Raw genomic sequence first — 19,777 nt, 5'->3', positions numbered from 1 at the left:
ACAGGTAGTGGAGGAGAACACTCTCATAGTCCGGTTGGCTAGAAAGGATTGGACCCAAGCTATAGCGTCTCCTGTGAAGTTGGCAGCCAGCTTGAGGTGGTTGCATAAGACTGCATGGTCCACCAAATCAAAAGCTGCTGACAAGTCCAGTAAGAGTAGCAGCGCTGTTTTGCCATTATCCTTAAATTCCTCAATTTTGGTTTTGAGGTCTATCAGGGCAGTTTCCGTGCCATGGAGCGGGCGGAAGCCCGATTGGCGCGAGCCTAGTAGATGATAAGCTTCTAGGTACTCTTGAATTTGGAGATAGGCTACTCTGTCGATAATTTTTAGTAGGAAGGGCACTGTGGTAATGGGCCTATAGTTAGTCGGGATAGAAGGATCGAGGGTTTGTTTTTTGAGAAGGGGGAGGACCCAGGATTCTTTTAGGTTGGCTGGCACTGTGTTAGATTTGAAGGATGAGTTAATGAGCTTTGAGATGAAGGGGGCTAAGTCTCTGGCAGCGTCCTTTATTATTTGAGCTGGGCAGCTGTCGCCCTTACAGTTAGAAGGCTTCAGTGAGAGGATGGCCTTTTGTCTGTGATACGCATCTTAGGGGTCACTAGCCTAGATTCATCTATCACTGATGCTGTATGTTCCTGGAGTTGCATACCAGGCCCATTGTAGGTTTTATACTGTTGTGTCTAGAATTGCCCTAACTACAGTGGGTATATGCTTATTATTGTTGAGATTGTGCCCATACCAGCTGCCCGCACCTCCCCTTTGTCCATTGGGTATTGTGTATGTGCTGCATCTAAAGTTAAAGTTTTAAACCGTCGGCTGATCATTGGGATCTCTATTGGAATAAAAATATACCTCGAAGTCAATAAGTCAAAAAAGGTGAAAAGAATTATCCACAGTAATGTGTAGAACAGGATCACTACTCCAACAAATATTTTACAGTTCTTTGTGCACTTTGGATGATCAAAAATCCTTTGGATGGACCTTACGCTTGGCTTTACTTCTAGCCTTGTCTCTGGCTCATCTGATCCCGGAAAAATAGACCTGTGGGCTCATTACAAGTTGGCCGGTACACAGTAAAAGTGGCAGTAATACTATTTGCCAGTGCTTTTGCCAGTCTGGCAAGGTATGAGTACTCTGGAACCCAGTTGCCGGAATGACCAGCGCTGATACCACCTCTCATGGAATTACCAGTGCCGGTATTACCGACAAAGTAAATACCGGCAATGCAGAAAAACTTCACTGGTAATACTGGCACAATGGTATCCTGACAATGGTTTTGATGGTGATACCGGCTGATTATTACCAGTAATACCAGCAAAACCAAGGCAGAGATAGCATCATCTCAGAGCAACTGGTAAACGGAAACAGGTGAGGGTAATAAGGCCACTGGTACACCCAATCCACCCAGGTGCACCCAATGCACAGAGGACCAGTACTTAAGGGCCACACCCTCCCCAAGAATGCTTTCCAATACAACCATTCTGCCACTCATTGTAGCTACCATGGACCTGGAGCTGCTGAAAGCTGATGTCCAGCTGCTTGTGCTGGAGCAGCAGCAGTGGTGATAATAGGCCAGGGATAGAAGGAATTTGAGCAGGAGGAGGAGCAGGAGGAGGAGGAGGATGGGGTAACAGGTGATGCAGGTGGTGAGGCAGAGGTGTGCCATGATCCCTCGCACAATAACCACACCCTGGGCCCTCACAGAGAGCCAGATACACACCCTGTACTGCCTAAACAGGGAGACCATTCATGACCTCCTTGCCCTTATCCAGGATGACATTAGGAGCAGGATCGGCATCAGGACAGCCATGCCACTTCTGGTGAGGCTGGTGTTGGTCCTGCACTTCCTGGTCAGTGGCACGTTCCAGCACTCCGTGGCACAGCTGCATGGCATTTTGCAGCCTGCCTTCTCCAGAGAGCAGGTTCAAGTACTGCAGGCCCTCCTGCATAATGTGGGCCAGCACATCACCCTCCCCACCACCGAGGCACAATTAAATGCCACCAAGCCCGGCTTCTATGCAATTATGGGCATGACCAATGTGTTGGCAGCATTGGAATGCACGCATGTAGAGCTGGTGCTCTCCCACACCTACAGGAACCATAAGCAGTTCCATTCCCTCAATGTCCAGGTGACCTGTGATATGATTCAACCCATGACTCCATGGTGATGCAGAACAGAACCCTACCGGCTTACATGGCGCATCACAGAGGACAAAGGACCTGGATGTTAGGTCAGTACATGAATATTTAAACCTACATTGCGGCATCTGGAACAGGCAAAGGGGTGGGGGTAGATGTCACAAATGCATGTGCGGCAAGCAGCATGTACATGCAGGACCAAGCAGTGCACACCCCAATTGACAGACCACAACACACAGGGGTAGCACATGACTGAAGACGTAGCAGTGCCTGACCAGGCCATTTCAAATCCAAAAGGACATCCACATGACATGTACTGGAATTCAACACCCACCCCCTCCAATGCCAGTGAATCTGTGTAGTAGGCCACCTAGGGTCATGAGAGGCAATGTCCTGATTAGACATGAGACTTGCTTGCACTGGCTGACCATTGAGATTCCGCTGTTCCAGGCAACACAACTGCCAAGCATCATTACTCACACGTTTTCTTACCCTTTGCAGGTGACTCAGGATACCCGCTGCTTCATTGGCCGATGACCCCTGTGTGGGATCCTCAGATGCAGGAGGAAATAGCATACAACAAGGCACATGTGAGGACCAGGGTGATCAACAAGCAGACAGTCGGGCTCTTGAAGGCACCAGTCAGGAGGTGCGCTCATGTACAGGCCAGAGAAGGTGGGGCAGATAATCCGGGCCTGTGCAATGTTGCATAATATCTGCCTCAGATGCAACATACCTCTGGCCCCAGACCTGGACATTCCACTGCCATAGGATGATGCTGATGACGAAGCACCTGCTGGGCACATGCACATGCACATGGAGGCCAGGGATGGTGCATGGCCTGACAAGAACTCATAGATAACTTTTTCTGAGTACCTCTTTCACTTTGCACTTCCCTTGCACCTTACTGCATATGATGCAAACACACAATAAATGATTGCAGCAAAATAAAGAATATCCACTCATTGCTTCAAGTGAAAACTATGTATTGAAATATAAAGGCAAAATCAAACACTCCATGCAGTTTTCCACTGCCCCACACATGTCCTCCCCCTCCCTGCTCCACTGTTGGCCCACACCCAACACATCCCACCCCCTCCCCACATACCTCTGTCCCCACCCCTCAAAAACCCCAAACACCCCATAGTCCCAAAGTGAACCAAAGTGTCACGCCAAGCGTCATGTGCACTGCCTCTTCATCACAGGGCTCTTGGCTGGCCAAGGTGTTGAAGAAATCCACTGGGAGCGGGGCCTTGGGCTGCCCTGCTGTGAGCTCCCGTGAGCTGTGAGCTCCCGGGATTAGCGATGGTTGAAGGGCCAGACCTCTGGCCCTGCAAGGGCTCAAGGGTGACTTGCAGGGTGTGCAAGAGGGACTCAGACATGACTGAGACCCCCTCATTATGCTTGTGGACCCTTTGTGCCGGGGATGAGCAGGGCAGCAATGGTACGGTCTTGTGCTGGGCGCTCCTGCGGCTGCTGGCCTGGATGCACTCACGCAGCTGCAGCAGCTCATTGAAGAAAACCACTTGTAGTGGTGCATTGGGCTGCCCTGCTGTAAGCTCCCAGGGGTAGTGATGATCGATAATGGGTCAGACATCTGGGCCTACAAGAACTTAAGGGTGACTTGCAGGATGTGCGAGAGGGACTCAGACATGGGTGAGACCCCATCATTCCCCTCATGGACCCTTTGTGCCAGGATGAGCAGGGCAACAATGGTACGGCCTTGTGCCCGAGCGCTCCAGCCGCAGCTCATTCAGCTGCTGCTTGGCAAGTGTCATCATTGCCCCATGTCTGTCCTCCATAGCACGCAGTCACGCATCCATGTCCCAGATGCTGGGCATGGGTGGGGGAGGGGGGCCTGTGCAGCGCATGGAGTCAGGTAGGGGCTGTAGTCGTCCTCATCCGCCAATTCCTCCATGCTGTACCTGCCATGATAGGGCAGTGGCTGGCATGGCTGTGGTGTTGTGTCAGGAGGGACAGTGGGGCTACTGACCACAGGTGTGGTGCTGGAGACAGCTGGTGGTGGTGTTGGTAGCACAGCTGGCACAGCAGGAGGTGGTGGTGGTGCTGGTTGCACAGCTGGCAGTGGTAGAGGTAGCGGCACAGTGGGTACATCAGGAGGTGGTGGTGCTGCTGGTTGCAGAGCTGTCAGTGGTGGCAGTGATGGTGGCACAGCTGTCACAGCAGGAGGTGGTGCTGCTGCTTGGGCAGCAGAGGCGGTGGTGGTGCTTGCGCAGCAGGTGGGGGTGGTGGTGTGGCCTTGCCAAGTCGACCTGCACGTGCTGCGCCTGACGACATTCCAGGCACGCTATTGTCATGAGAGGATGTGCCTTTTGACGAAAGATGAGCATGATGTTAGTGTTCTGGGAGTCATATGTGCAGGCTTGCATAATGCACATGCTACTTTGGATGTGTCCTGCTCTTGTTATGCAGCTTCTTTGGTCTGCTTGCTCCAATGTATGCTTCTACATGTGGGTGGTGGGAGTGCACATTGACTCTTGGTCTGCCAAGGTGGCATGTTGTTGTGTGTACTGTGGGTGTATGATTCCGGTCCAGTTCTCCCTTGCCACACATGGGCACTCGTCATGTGTCCATGTGTGAGGCTGTGCATTTTGGCTACGGTGCTTGTGCATGGCTTCACCTACCTGCATCCCCTGGCATGTTTGTGTGATTTGGGCCATTCGCTGTGACTGACACGTGTTGGACCTGTTCCCTTGCCTATTTGGTGTTAATCTGCCTGGGGATGCATGTGTTTGTACTAAACATTTGCATTTACATGAGTTTTTTTGTACTTACCACCATCGGCTTGGGTGCCAGCTCCAGCCTCTGCTGCCTCACTTCCTTGATGCCCTCCATGTGCAAGATGGAGCTGCACGTCTCCTCCCATGGCACGAGGGTCAGGGGTGCCACCGTCCCATCTCCAGTGGCAGTAGATTCCCTCTTATGGGTGGTTAGGATGTTTTGAGCCCTCAGCCGCAAGTCGTCCCACTGCTTGTGGCAATCCCACAGTCTGTGTGGGACTGTCCCCACGACTGTTATCTTCTTGGCCGCCTCCTGCCAGATGGCCATCTTCCTTCTCTGGGTGGTCCTGCGGTTTCCAGTCCCAAAGAGGGCCTCAACATACATGACCACATTGTCTGCAAGGGCAGCCAGGTCCGACTCTGCAAACCTCGGCTTGTGAAGCTGAACCTCCGGGACTTGTGATTTCTTGGCATGTGGGGCAGACGGCAGCAGGAAGTGAGGGGTTTAAGGTAGATTGAGTCTTTAAAATGGCCACAGGTGAGCGTGCTGTTCCTGCAATGATGCTATTTCCAGTGCCGGCTATTCCGGTGCCAGTGATTCTGGCAGTTTGGGTGCGGTATCAATTGTTACAGCACATTTCCGCCAGAAACACCAGCAATTTGATTCCAACAAAGGTAGCAGGCGCCCCTCTCTCGGAAGAACAAGGCATGATAACCTGTTCAGTGGTTGTTAACCAAATTGAGAGTTCGCAGCCATCTGCTTTTTGGTCACTGTACCTTTCACAGATGGGATATATCCATTTGCATATCAGTCTTTGTCCCACCCGCATGGGCAGTCCAGCACCGAAATGCTATGGCAATTCCTCTCTGAACAAGAGTACCAACAGCAACCCCATACACGTGTTTCAGCCTTGTTGGGCATCATCAGTGAGGTGAAGCTGAGCCTCTCTAAGCACAGTGAGCAGGGAGTCCACGTCTGGTTGCCCCCAGGTAACCTAGGGTGACCAACCCCAAGTTCCTTCAAAGAATTCAACAAAGGTAGCAGGCGCCCCTCTCTCGGAAGAACAAGGCATGATAACCTGTTCAGTGGTTGTTAACCAAATTGAGAGTTCGCAGCCATCTGCTTTTTGGTCACTGTACCTTTCACAGATGGGAAATGTCCATTTGCATATCAGTCTTTGTCCCGCCCACATGGGCAGTCCAGCACCGAAATGCTATGGCAATTCCTCTCTGAACAAGAGTACCAACAGCAACCCCATGCACGTGTTTCAGCCTTGTTGGGCATCATCAGCAAATTCAGCAAATCTAAAAAGGGCATATTTCTGCTATACACAGTGGTCGAAGTGAGCGGGAGCAGTCGGGAGCGGTGCTCCTATACTTTTTTAAATTACCTTTTACAGCTCCTATACTTTTATTTTAAAAAGAAACCTTTCTGGAATGGTTTTGTTTTAAAATAAAAGTGTAGGAAGAAGTTGAAACCTTCACGTTCAGTGCACTGGACTAAACGTTCCCTTAAACATCAGGTACAAGTGTTTGGGGGGGTGTATTGTATGTGGCAGGGGTTGTGGCAATTGGGTTTGTGGGGAGAGGGAGCAGGCCAGGAGAGAACATAGTTCCATTACTTCTTTTCGTACACTTCGACCACTGGCTATACACGAAACCAGAATGAGGACCATTCCGAACCAAGCTCCAAACCTTGTCATTCCCTCTTAGATTGGCATTCCATCGCCCTCCCTAAACACTGGGCTCTAATAACTCGTTATTCCAAACAATGCCTAGAACACGAGCCCATCTTTTAAGTGTGCTACCCTACCACAGCTGAGCTGACACTGGGGGCACTGATTACTATTACTCAGGCTATCCCTGGCCTGACCCCGTGGAGACCTCCCCGGCCCCAACGCTGTCACATTGGTACTAAGAATGGGCCTGGAAGGAGGGCTCCGTCCTTCCCACTCTCTGTACTTCAACAGGCCCCACAGGCCATGCCGACGGCCTGAGCACGAGAGCAGCAGCAGCGTTGGGGGTGATGTGACCCCTGGCTAGGATAGAACTCGACAGAGCAAAATGCCACCCAAAAATACTGGGTCTTGGAGTCTTATCTCAGGCCGTCTCTTTGTCCCCGCATGCAGGATGTGGCTGTGGGGGGGCTGCCTGCCTGTGTGTGCCCTGGGCCCCTAGCCTCATCCTGCTTCTGCACAGCCTGCACTGCTGGAGTGGCTGCTGCTGTGGTCCAGCTGAGAGTGAGACTCCTGATTGTGTGGACAGTGCAGCCTCCTCAGTCGACTCGCCACGGCCCTGGTCCTCCTGCTCCTGGTATCACTATCTGTCAGTATGTGCGTGGGTGGCTCTCTCTGCAGCCCAGTCCGACCTGTGTCTGTAGTGAGTAGACTGTGTCAGCAGGGTCAGAGACCCAACCAAAATATAGTCAGTCACGTGACGTGACTGAGGGGCTGGTGGAGGCACAGAGTCTCGGCGGCTGCTGCAGCCGCATTTTCATTGGCCCATTGTTCCGGCGGCCCCAGGCAGGCACTGAGGCACAACAAGTTGCTTTCAACTTTGCAAAGTGCAACACACATGCAGCCTGGCCCAGGTGTTTTGTTTGCAATTTGCAAATGTCTTTGACTCACTTGAGCGACCCCTGAAGAGTGGACACTAGAATGGCGGCACCGTTGTCCCCCGCTCCTCTACTTTGCATGCATGCTGCCTGATGCATGCATCATAATTTATGATGCACACATTACCTTGCTTTGATGTTTTATATGATGCCCCAGCCCAGCCGTGCCCTCTCCCCCTAGCTCCTACCAGAGTGCGGCAGGCCGTTGATCCACCAAGACCGTCCTGCTGGCATGGCATGGGTAAGGGGAATGGGAATGGCATCAATTTAAAGCCTTGGTGTGCGGGGCGCCCGGCCGCCCTCGCCGCAGCCAGGCACACACAGTGACACACTGTCTCTCTCACTGCGCATTAAACAATGAAAAAAAAAACAGCCCAAGCGCATGGGTTGGGCCTCGCCCGCCTCCACATGATTTGGACCCGGACGCGGCCACCCTTAATCCTACATCCTACAGCCCATTTCTTATTCGGTCACAGCTTCTTGCCATTTTAAAACTGCTCCCCAACCTTGGACTGATAAAATCTACAGACATTTCATGCATCGAATTACCCAGAGTGGGAAGTGCCTCCATCTGGGCCCTGATAGAGTTTTCTTCGGCAGTGACTGGAGCATTACTAAAGAGAACCATAGCTAAGCTGACTGAGCTGGGCTATGCACTGACTCTTTGTCGTAAAACATACATTGATACACCGGCCTGCTCCAATCCTGTCACAGGCATAGCTGCCAAGAAACGAGTGGAGAAGACTGATAAAGCAGCCCTACAAGCATTTTTGCTAAATAATGATCGCATAGAGGTCACTAATGCTGTCATCTGGGCCCCTGAATGCATTATGTCTGGATCTCATTGACAGCTGTCTTTGGAAAATTCTTTAAAATGTATATCATGGAACACTAGACGTTATCGCTCTTTTTTGGTCCACCCATTAGGTATCCAGACTATCGAACTGAGCGATGTTTTCTTTCTGCAAGAAACTGTGTGTCCTAAATCCTTTGTTATCGACAGTTATCAGGTAATCTATAATCATGCTGTTCCCTCTCATAAAGGGCGGGCCGGCGGTGGACTGGCAATCGGCACAAAGCAGTCACATGATTTGCGCCACTTTAAGGGCAAATTGTTTTCCCCATATGTTCTGGCAGCAATTTTAAGGCTTTAAGAGAAAGAGTCATTTTTGACATTATTAATTAATCTATATGATCCGCCAGGGGGTAGCCTTCATACTAAACGGATTCTAGCTGAAATTGATGATATTATTATCAAATGGCACGACATATCAGCTGGGGGCTCCATTATGATGGCAGACGATCTTAATACTGGTAGCCTCAGTTGTCCCTCCTCCTTGGGCAGCAATATTAATCACACTTGGCCACGTTTTGTAGAATCACATGACCTTATACTCGCTCCTTTCAACAAACTGCCTGATGGTCACCAACATTTTACATGGAATTAATAAGCCTCACATCAACCAAGATTTGATGGACTATGCGCTTTCTTTGAGATGCAGTCCGATCAAAATTTGCTTTACTACATTGACTGACCATGCCATTCTTAGCTGGGATTTCTACAGCGATGCCGATTACCCCGATAGGATATATGCTATTAATATTAAGCTTAATACCCAGGGAAATCCTTTATGTTGGTCTGAATTAGACATTGAATTAATTAATGACCTACTTAATCAGCCAAATTTAAATCTTGACTTAGCTATGAAATCATCGAATTTGACACTGGAACACATGCACAGTTATCATAATCTAAATAGGATCATTAATCCCAATGGTAAAATAAATAAGACCCTATTTGATCTGTTTGTTGCTGCACAGAAACAAAGCTATCATAATAAATGTATGCATATAAAAAGAGACATTAATATGAGTGATTGGATGAAAACCTCTAACATTAGAAAACGTTCTACATCTTACAGAAACTGGATTAAGATACATAAGAGGTCGGTCCACACTACGAACGGGACACTACTCTTTGGCTGGATTTCATCAAATAATGCCAACAAATTCTGGTCCAAATGCAACGCCTACAGGAGGAGTCTCTCCCCAGTTGAGATTAACCCTGGACCTGAGACCGTACGGTGTGGGTATATCAGCGACTTATATAATGATCCGTACACAAAATACTGTGATATTAAGAGGCCTGAAACAGAGATGTGCACTTGTTCCGATACATTATAATTTATATATAGCTAAGATGAACAGAGTGTTTACTACAATCCGTAACTTTCCTCCTAAAATTGATGGTACTTTTGTACCCTGGCTTGCCTATGCTTATGATATACTGGGCCTCATTACGACCCAGGCGGTAAGGGGTTTACGGCGGCGTAAACAGCGCCGACCCTTACCGCCTGATTCCGAGGTCCCTTAGCGCCATGGAGGATTTAACACCTGCTTTTAGCAGGTGTTAAAATCCATGGCGCTAAGGGACCTTGTTGTTAATTACGCCACCGTAATTTACGGTGGCGTAATTAACGCCTTCCCCACTCCCATTATGCCCTATGGGGCAAAAATGGGAATGGGGAAGGGTAAATGGGGATTGGGGACTTACCGCTTCGCCAACCTCGGAATGGGGCGGTAAGTCCGCCAACCACCATGGCGTAAACATAGTTTACGCCATGGTGGTAAAGGTACGACCCAGGCGGTAACTTACCGCCTGGGTCGTAATGAGGCCCACTGTTTCATGAAACTGCTATTGGGCTTCAGTGTTCTTTGGATCGGGTATACTGATAGAAATTCTATGTTAATCAATATAGCCAACACTATAACAATGTGTTTGGGTCTAGAAACTAAAAGAGAAACCCGTGGAAGATGTCTATTCAGATATATATTTGGGCCTCCCCATTAAAATAAACCCATCCCTATCTCTTTTATGAGGAGCACATCACAAAAAAAATATGGAAGATATGGCTGGCCGTTAGGCATTATATAATCCATCATGGTGTTTATAATATACAGGGTTCATTAGAAATCTATCGTACAGGTATAACCCCTGGTTTGTTGTATGTGCTGGTGCTGTTGCCCTTTGAACAGGTAAAATGGCTCAAGCACCTAGAAGCTAGGATATTACGATCAGTCATAAATATCCCTCAAGCTGTTCCGATCGAGACCCTTGGATTGGAATATGGCCAGATGTCGCTATTGTCTATGCGTCAGGTTCATAGAGTTTTCATTTATGCCAAACTCTTGCAGACCAATCTAAATTCTAATTGCTTGTTGAAGCTGTTGTGCCTAAATATGGAAAAAGATGATATTAATGGGTTTGTTGCTGACCTTAAACATTCCTCCCTGTCATATGTAGAGCGGCTTGGTCTTGACAAGGACATATGCATTGCTGAACCGAATTATGAAAGGATTATAAAAAAAGAAAGCTAAATTGAATGATATGGAAAGTAATATTGATATTCTGCAGACTAAGAAAAAGGGTTCCATGTGTTAATTCTGCTGCAAAAATATTGCGATGCAAAAATATTGCCATATTTTGCAGCAAACATCACACATGGACACTGCGGGGGACACCCCTGCAACCCTAGCATAATTTTTTAATGTGCGGGGGAAACCCTTGCAAACACACTCCCACATAATAGCCCCCCCAAAAATATTGCCTATGGCGAACCAAATGGCCATATCTACGGCGATATTTTTGTTGGGGATATTATGTAGTGATACCAGAAAAAGTACAACAAGTTTTCCTATCAGTTTATTTTTTGTGTCAATTAGTATAACTTGTATTTTTTACTTTTGTTCTTATGTCTATTCAAATTAATTGTATTGTTAAATGATTTTATAATTCTGATGAATTCTTTTTAACGTTGTAGCTTTTATCACAATTGTATTTTATTTCAATGGGCCTCATTACGAGTCCGGCAGTAACCCTGCAGGTTCTACCGGGAGATTCCAAGTATGACGGCCCAGGAAGTCAGGCACCAGTAAAATGCAAGTACCCATTCCCATAGATTCCTATAGGACTCTATGGTATTGGGGACTCAAAAGCACTGGCACTGTTGTTAAAGATGCCGGCGCTTCTGTGAACGGTCTGCCTACCATGGCCGCTGTGCCTGGCATGGTGAGACCTGTCGGACACAGCGACCATGGTAGGCAGATACGTAGTTTGCTGTTCTGGAAACAAGAGTGCCAGTGAGCTTACCGGCACTCTTGTTTCCGGACCGGTAACTTATAATGAGGCCAAATGCCTTTTTTAGACTTGACTTTTTCTATCTCATTCACTATGTGCTAAAGGTTTGTAATTAACTATTGCCCAATTAAATAAAATAATTATTTAAAAAAGTTGCATGTTTGAAGTGTGTGTCATATGTATGAATGTGCTAGTCAGTGAGTGGTGGGTGAATGAGATGAAATGTAATAGTGTGTGTATTTGAATGTTCTGGGTGGGTGGGTGTGTGCCTGTGTAGAGAATGCAGTGAGAGTGGATGTAAGAGAAGGTGTATGAGTGAGTGACTGGTGGGGTGAATTGAGTAGGAATATGATAGTGTGTTTCAATGTTCTGGATGGCAACGTGTCCGTGTGGAAGATGCAGTGTGAGTGGACGTGAGAGAAGGTGTATGGGTCAGTGAGTGGTGGGTGAATGAGTAGGAGTGTGCTAATGTGTTTTTGAACATTCTGGATGGGTGGTTCCTGTGTGGATAATGCAGTGTAAGTGGACGTGAGAGGTTTTGTATTCCACATAAATCTTCTCTATGACTTTAGTAATTTCTTGACGAATCATTACTATTTTCTTATATGAGGTAATGAATATATGGGCATCTCCACCACCTAGAGAATACAGTACTGTACAATACCCTGAGGATGTCATTTGGGGGGCACAAGGAGTCACAGCTGTGACCCCTGTGTTCTCCCTTGCTACCCCTGCAAAAAGAGAAAAAAAGAAATGTGTTTTTAAACTGAAGCTTGCTAAGTAGCAAGTGCTCCCTCAGCCCCTGCAGTGAAAGGTGCCCGCCTCACCAGGTCTGGGGGTGCCAGGGTCCAGTTATCGCCAATCAGGGTGAATGCTGGGCCAGGGATCGCAGCGTGAGAAGGAAGTGCTCGATAGGGTTTGGAGCTGACTGTGACATGTGGCACGTGTTACATGCCACGTTCAGCTCCATCCCCTTCTCCTGTGGCTTCCTTGCGGCTCATATACAGGAACCAGGAAGTTCTCCTAGCTTCCTGGTTCCTGATTGTGAGCAACATGGAAGAGCTGAGGGTGGCCTGGAGTGACAGACCGAAGCTGGAAAAATAGGTAAGAAGGCTTTTTAAAAAGAATGTGATGTGTTTTTTGCATGTGTGAAGTGCGTGTCAGATGTATGTATGTGCTATGGGTCAGTGAGTAGTGGGTGAATGAGATGAAATGTGGTAGTGTGTGTATTTGGATGGTCCGGGTGGGTGGGTGTTTGTGTGTCTGTGTAGATAATTCAGTGAGAGTGAATGTAAGAGAAGGTTTATGAGTGAGTGACTGGTGGGTAAATGAGAATGAATGTGATAGTGTGTTTCGATGTTCTGGATGGGTATGTGTCCATGTGGCTAATGCCATGTGAGTGGACGTGAGAGAAGGTGTATGGGTCAGTGTGTGGTGGGTGAATGAGTAGGAATGTGCTAATGTGTGTTTGAATGTTCTGGGTGGGTGGGTTCTGTGTGGAGAATGTGAACAAGGGATAGACAGGGGCAATGTACAGGTCTTGGAAGCAAGATCACTCAGAGCAACAGAGGTTTGAATCCCCCATCCGCGCTTACAATCTGAACTCTGGTATGGTATTAGGCAGGTTATAAAAAAAACAATCAAATAAAGAAAGAAAATGCAGTGGACGTGAAAGGTTTATGGGTGAGTGAATGGTGGGTGAGTGAGTAGGAATGTGAGTGTCTGTGTTTATGTAAATGTTCTGGGTGGATGGGTGCCAGTGTAAGTGTATGTGAGAGAAGGTATATGGGTGAGTGACTGGTGGGTGAATGGGTATGAATGTGATTTTGTGTGTAAATGTTCTGGGTGTGTGTGTGCATGCCTGTGTGTGTTGTATGCAGTGTCAATGAATGTGAGAGGAGATGTATGGGTGGGTGAAAGGGGATGCCTGCATGTGTTTGTGTAAGGCCCTGGGAGACTCGGGATTACTAAAGCATTTCTGACACATCCTTTATTGACTTTTGTCAAGGGTTTTGACCCAGGTTGAATCAATAGACTGGGTAGATGTGGGGATGAGCTGTCGCCGCCCATTATTCTATCCCAGAACAAACTAAATCAATAGACTGGGTGGATGTGGGGATGAGCTATCGCCACCCACATTCACGCCAGAATAGGAGAACTGCGCAGTTGGCACGAGACCACTCCAAAGATACAACCTTCTTGTGGGGGGTTCCACATCACCACTCTACTGTTAGGATGCCATCAAAACAATGTTAAGCAAGGGTCCTATACTTTCAAGCAAAAGACCACTCTATTGAAATGCAGTAAATCAAGACAACTCAAAAATGGATGCAGTACCGACAAATTCCCCAAGGTGGCGCTAGCGGTCTAAACTCTGACAGGGAAACTGTATTTAGGAGTTGCAAGAGGGGCAGGGACTTCAAAGCTTGTTGATTAATTGAAAATCTTCGCCACCTGCTGTTCCCAGAGGCCAAGAGGCTGGGAAATCTTAACACCTCAGAGATTCCCACACCAGAAGGCAGGATATCACATGACCCTGTTGATTGATTGAGGAGAGACTTCCAGGCAGCCTGCTGGAGCCCACACAAAAGGCTCTTTCTGTTGAATGAGGTATGTTAGTTTTGAGTGTTTCCTGTCAACAGCCCTCTGCCAGCAAGGAGAGACATGTGATCACTGACCCACCCAGACTTCTGGAGGCGGACCGAAACACTTTGGGGAGTTGAATTGCAACAGATATATATTTTATAGAAACAGTGATAACTTATTGTAACCAAATGACAGGAATGTACAACTTTGAGAGTCTTAGTTTGAAAAATGCCCTCACGATTTGAGTCCAAACTCCAATTTGTACCATGTTCTGGGGCAAAACCCCGCTAATTATGAATATTGTAGACAATGTGTTTAAGCTAGAGACATGGAAAGTTACTGGGATATATGTGGAAGGGAAATGTACCTTTGTACAATTTTTGATGAAAATCCCATATTGCACAACCCACTAAAATCGAAAATAAGTTGCCATTTTTGAATGCAAGCTCCTAGAAACGCAAGAGGCAGAACAGAGACTACCTTAAGCAAGGTGCCATATGTACATGTAATGTAAACCACTTGTGTACCTGGGAAATATGTATTTGAATCAAATATAGATTTGTGGGCAAATTGACCAGGGGAGGATCCTCTGACCCATAAACAGACCTCATCACTCTGACTCACAACCCAATTCCCCCAATCATGGGAGAGGGGAGAATTAGGCCAATGACAAGTAGAGAGGTGCAGGCTCAGTTATGCCACGCACACACCCACTTCCAAAACACATAAAAAGAGACTGCTGGGACAGGTAGAGACATTCAATTCCATTTTCTGCGGGACGCTCTGCCGGGAGACTCCAGACTTCACATCCATCAATCTTCAGAGACCAGAAATTTACTTCAGAACTTAAAGCAAGGGCCTAAACCCACAAACTGAGAACTCTTCTCAGCAGGCCTCAGCATCCTTAAAATCATTTGCAAACTATTCCACAGCCGGGCGAGCTGTCTGAATTCTTTTGCCAAGAACTTTTGCCAGTACCCAGAAAGCAGTGTTACATCCAGAATCCACTTGATCCGGACCGGAAGCAGACCACAGATCCAGAGAACCACAGGCCGCTGTATCCAGAGAGCTGACCCAGATCGCTGTGAAGTGCCGAGACCAGAACCGGAGTCCAGTCCAAAACCTGACCAGATCCGTGGCGAGGCCCATTCCTGCCCAAAATATATTGTGAGTACCGCCAGAACTGTGCAGAACCCAATCTCTTAGTTAAAATAATCTAATCCAAACTATTTTAACCTAATTAGAACAGCCTCCTAGAAATCGTGTCATCTGTCATTTTTAAAGCTGCACAACTGTCCCCTGTCAATTCTGCAGCTGCAAGCTGTCACCTGTCATTTTGAGTTTTACTTTAAATCCGAAAATCTACCTTTATTAAATCGTCCGTATCTCCGGAACCGTTTGTGCTAGGAACGAGATTTAACTTTCATTTTAAAGCTGTGATTCTAGGCTTTCCAACTCCCTATACTTTTCCGCAATCGCGATTTACGCACTCGCGAAATTTACCGCGATTTGCGATTTGGCTCAATTTCTCCACTTGTCAAAATAGCAGCTCCATTCTTTCCTTTGTTAAAATCTGTTTGCAACCTGGTAATAACTCATAGAGCATTTCTAAAGTGAGCCTGAACTAATACCAACAAGCATCTCTCACTCACCCTGAATATCTAGAGGAAATTAAAAGCGTTTTTAGCACATTTCTCACTTCATTGTCATCACATTCAAAGCATTTTTGGGCCTGTGTTTCAAACCTCTACCTGTTTTCCTCTAAGCTTGCTGGGGGGGAACTGCATTTCGTATTGCATTTTGTCGGGATTCTTGAAGACTGTGTGCTCTCCTTCCATTTCTTACATTGCATAGGGGGGGGAGTGAATTGTCAAGGAAAAGTGATTACATTGTCTTTTGTTGAAGCCATATCAAGTTATTTTCTGTACTGCATTTCATTCATCATTGCGTTTCCTTGAACCATATAAAGCATTCTTTCCCACCTTATTCTTCTGTTCCTATTCATAAGTTACCTCTTGCTGATTACTGCTCATATTCACAAGTGTAATATCCATTATCAATTTATTTATAGAAGTGTGATATATATATATATTGTTTACATTTTCAAATAAACCTTTTAATTTGCAAAACAAACCTACTTCTTGGCTCAGTGGGGTCACGGGGATTCTAAGGGGGGGGGGATGGGGGTGTTATACAAGGGTTGTCATCCAGAGTACTGAACTGGACATAAAAATACATCAATAAGGGTTTTCCTCAGCATCCCAGACTAGGCATTGACTTAGCTGTAGTGTTGATTGAATATCGCTTACACTTTGCATGTGTCACTGGTATTTTTAGGCAAAGCCAAGTTGATGTGGGTCATACCTGGCTAGAATGGCATTTTGGTACAGCCAGTGTAGCCATTGCTTACTGTGGCATGACGTTTATTACTCATTATCTTTGATAAAGCAAGCATGATAAGTAGTATTACCTCTCTAGACTGACGTTTTGGTGTAGCAGTCTGTATATTTCTTACGTTAGCATGACTTTTTTCTTAACTGAGCATCTATGATGAAGCAAGGATGATAAGTGTTCTTATGGGTCTAGACTGGCTTACATTATAACCAGTTTGGACATGTTTTCTTATTGTGACATGATACTTTTAATGGCCAAACCAACAGGACTATTTTCTTACATAGGAGTATTGGCATATATTGCCAGAGCCAGCTTTGTAACTAGTGCTAGTAATGATAAGATAAGAAACATCTCAAAGCGAGCATGAGTATGTTCTTATATGGGAATACTAGCATATGTTTGTGGAACCAGCATGGAAATGTATGGGCACAGCCAGAATGAAAATGTTTTTTATGCTGGCATATATTGAAGCGGCCGTCATGACAATGCATTGGGAAATGCGCTTGTGCACTTTTGGTGACTTGCATCTATTGTACTTTTTTCACATGAATTACCCTACACCCTACAAAACTGACTGCAAACTGTCTAACCTTCTACCCAAATATTCACAGAAAGTGTGCTGTATAATGATGCACCATTTTAACCCATTATTCAAAAAAAGATTCTCATGGGAGTGGGCAGAATCCCCCCCCCCCCCAAACACGCTTTCATTAGTTCGGGCCCCTCGCTATGCTCGATCGCAAATACATACACACTCCAATAAAACAACTCACCAGCCACCTACGGTAGCTGGTATATTTTGGGACCAGGCACTGCCCCCTTCTTTCGACACTAGGTGAAACATTTAAGCTTGGAAAAAAAAACATATTTGCTTCTTTCACTTGCAATATTGCATGGCCCTGCAGCAGCATATGCAACATGGACAATTGCGCACATGTGGTTGTCCGGGTCAGCCCTGGATGTGGCGTGCCCCGTGCTTTGTTATGGACATTGGAGGGGGCCCTCACCATGGCTCTCGTGGGGGGGGGCAACCTGTGTGCTATGCCACTGATTGGGCTCTGCTCACCTTGAACGCTTTCAAGTGTAATGTGAATTGTTGAGAGGTGCCGCAACTCGACTAGGACCCGGCTCTGGTGCAACACTGTTTAAGAAAATAAGCATTGGACAGAGTCTCAGAAGTGAGAGAGCCACAGAGTGACCTACCCCTCCCCACTCAAACTCATTCTTGGAAAAGGTCTTTGTGGAAGCTTCATTTATGGGCCGGTCTTGGAGGGTCATTGAATGACACACCTCGCACATAGAGCTCTGAAAATCGTAAATGCATTGAGCCTCACTCTTGAGGGAAGTGCAAGCCTCTCTCCCCACATCTCACCCAAAGAGGGGCATAGCTTAGTGCCGACTGGGATGGCAGCCTAATGTTCATGCTTCTGGTCCAGTGGCTCTTCATAACATTTTCTATATTAATGGATCTGCAATAAGTTCTTAGAAAGTATTGTTCTTTCACCTTGAGTATACATGGTGGTCCGTGGTGCTGTCTCCGAAGAGCTGAGCATGTCTGGTGAGTGCTCTCTGGAATGTTCATAGGCGAGTCCTACCACTGCGAGGTCCTGTGATTAAAGAAGTCAACATCTGGAGTCAGCTGGTCGGACGGAGGATGGCGTGTGTTATGCTTACACGCTGGCACTTTGTTTTCTCCACAACACGGGTTCCCAGCATACATAAAGCCCAAAAATCACGTTTCTTAGTAAAAAGGGTACTTATGGCCTCTTCTTGGGAAGCACATTGATATTTTCAGTCCTCAATTCAAATTAGTTAATGGTTGTTTTGTTAACAGCTGGTGCATATCTTTATACAAACATTTTCCTGAGAGAAATACTAATTACATGACAAAATTAGTACTGAAAGTGTAACACTGCTAATAACATGTGTTGCAGCAAGTCATCTAAATAGCACTGTTTTAAGTTTATATGTTTTAGTCTTATTTAATTTATTAATAATGTGTTACAGTTTATATTTAAACTTTACACATAGTGATAAATTAAGTAAACATACAAAGCATACAATAGAAAACTAAAGATAGTATACAAACAAGCAGAACTAAAACTAAAACTAAAGCTAAAACCTAGTCTAAGAACAGTCTCAAAATATATATATATATATTACTTGTCTGACTAAAAAACAAATTTAAGTTACAGTTACAATTAAACTCAACTCAAGCATATTATACTTATTGTTCAACTCATTAATCATAAATTAATAATACAATTTTACCTACAAAGTACCAAAATCAGCAAACCTATAATAAGGTCGGTATCATAATTTTCAGAAAAATTCATAAATATATATTCAGAGTTCTTTCGATTACCAGCCATACTCTAAAAGTGGCGATCTGCAGCTGCCGACTTTGAGTGTTCATAAGGCGTAGCCAAAATGCAGAATCCCCTATGGTTGCCGTGTCATAAACAAAGTTGCTATAGCTTACTAAGTAAGTATCCATCATGTTTACACATTTGGTTAGTACATGGTTAGCAGTTTCTTTGCATCTAATATCCTTACATAGTCTGCAATATCTCTCTGTGGGAGGTAAACCATTGTGTTTACTTTTGTTAGATACCAGTGGTAAATTATCAACCCTCATTAAAAGTAAGAATCGCCTAAGTCTACTTGATGGGCAGAGGGTTAGATATGGCTGCATTTGCTTAAAGGAATAAAGCATGTAATGAATGAATTTGTATTTCGGGGGCTTATCCAGATGTGCATAATTCTCCAGCCAGTCCCACAGGGCAATTTTTTTAGATAGAGCCATTTTTTGAGGATCCGCGAACTTCTCTCCACTCTTAGTCCAGTATATAGTCCTCAAGAAGGCTTCTGTCTCCTTTTTAAGGTGGCATATGGTGGCTTCCTTTGAGATTTCGGTGGCGAATTCTTTCAATAGCCGATTTTCTGGTTGATTAGTAATCCTTAGATATAGTTCAGCTCTCCTTTTCAGGACGACGGAACCTAAAGAGGAAACCCCCACTTCCAATCTTAACAATGCCATTGGTATAGCTTGAGGGAGCCCTAGGATTCTTCTCCAAAACTTCCCCTCTAAAACTTGCAGCCAACTTAGATCCATTTGCAGCAGAGCTTCCAACCCATAAACAACCATGGGAGTAAACACCTGGG

This window comes from Ambystoma mexicanum, chromosome 1p (assembly GCF_040938575.1).
Source record: "Ambystoma mexicanum isolate Mex_15411 chromosome 1p, UKY_AmexF1_1, whole genome shotgun sequence".
In the NCBI taxonomy this organism is placed as follows: Eukaryota; Metazoa; Chordata; class Amphibia; order Caudata; family Ambystomatidae; genus Ambystoma; species Ambystoma mexicanum.
Note: the sequence above shows the minus strand (reverse complement) of the source record.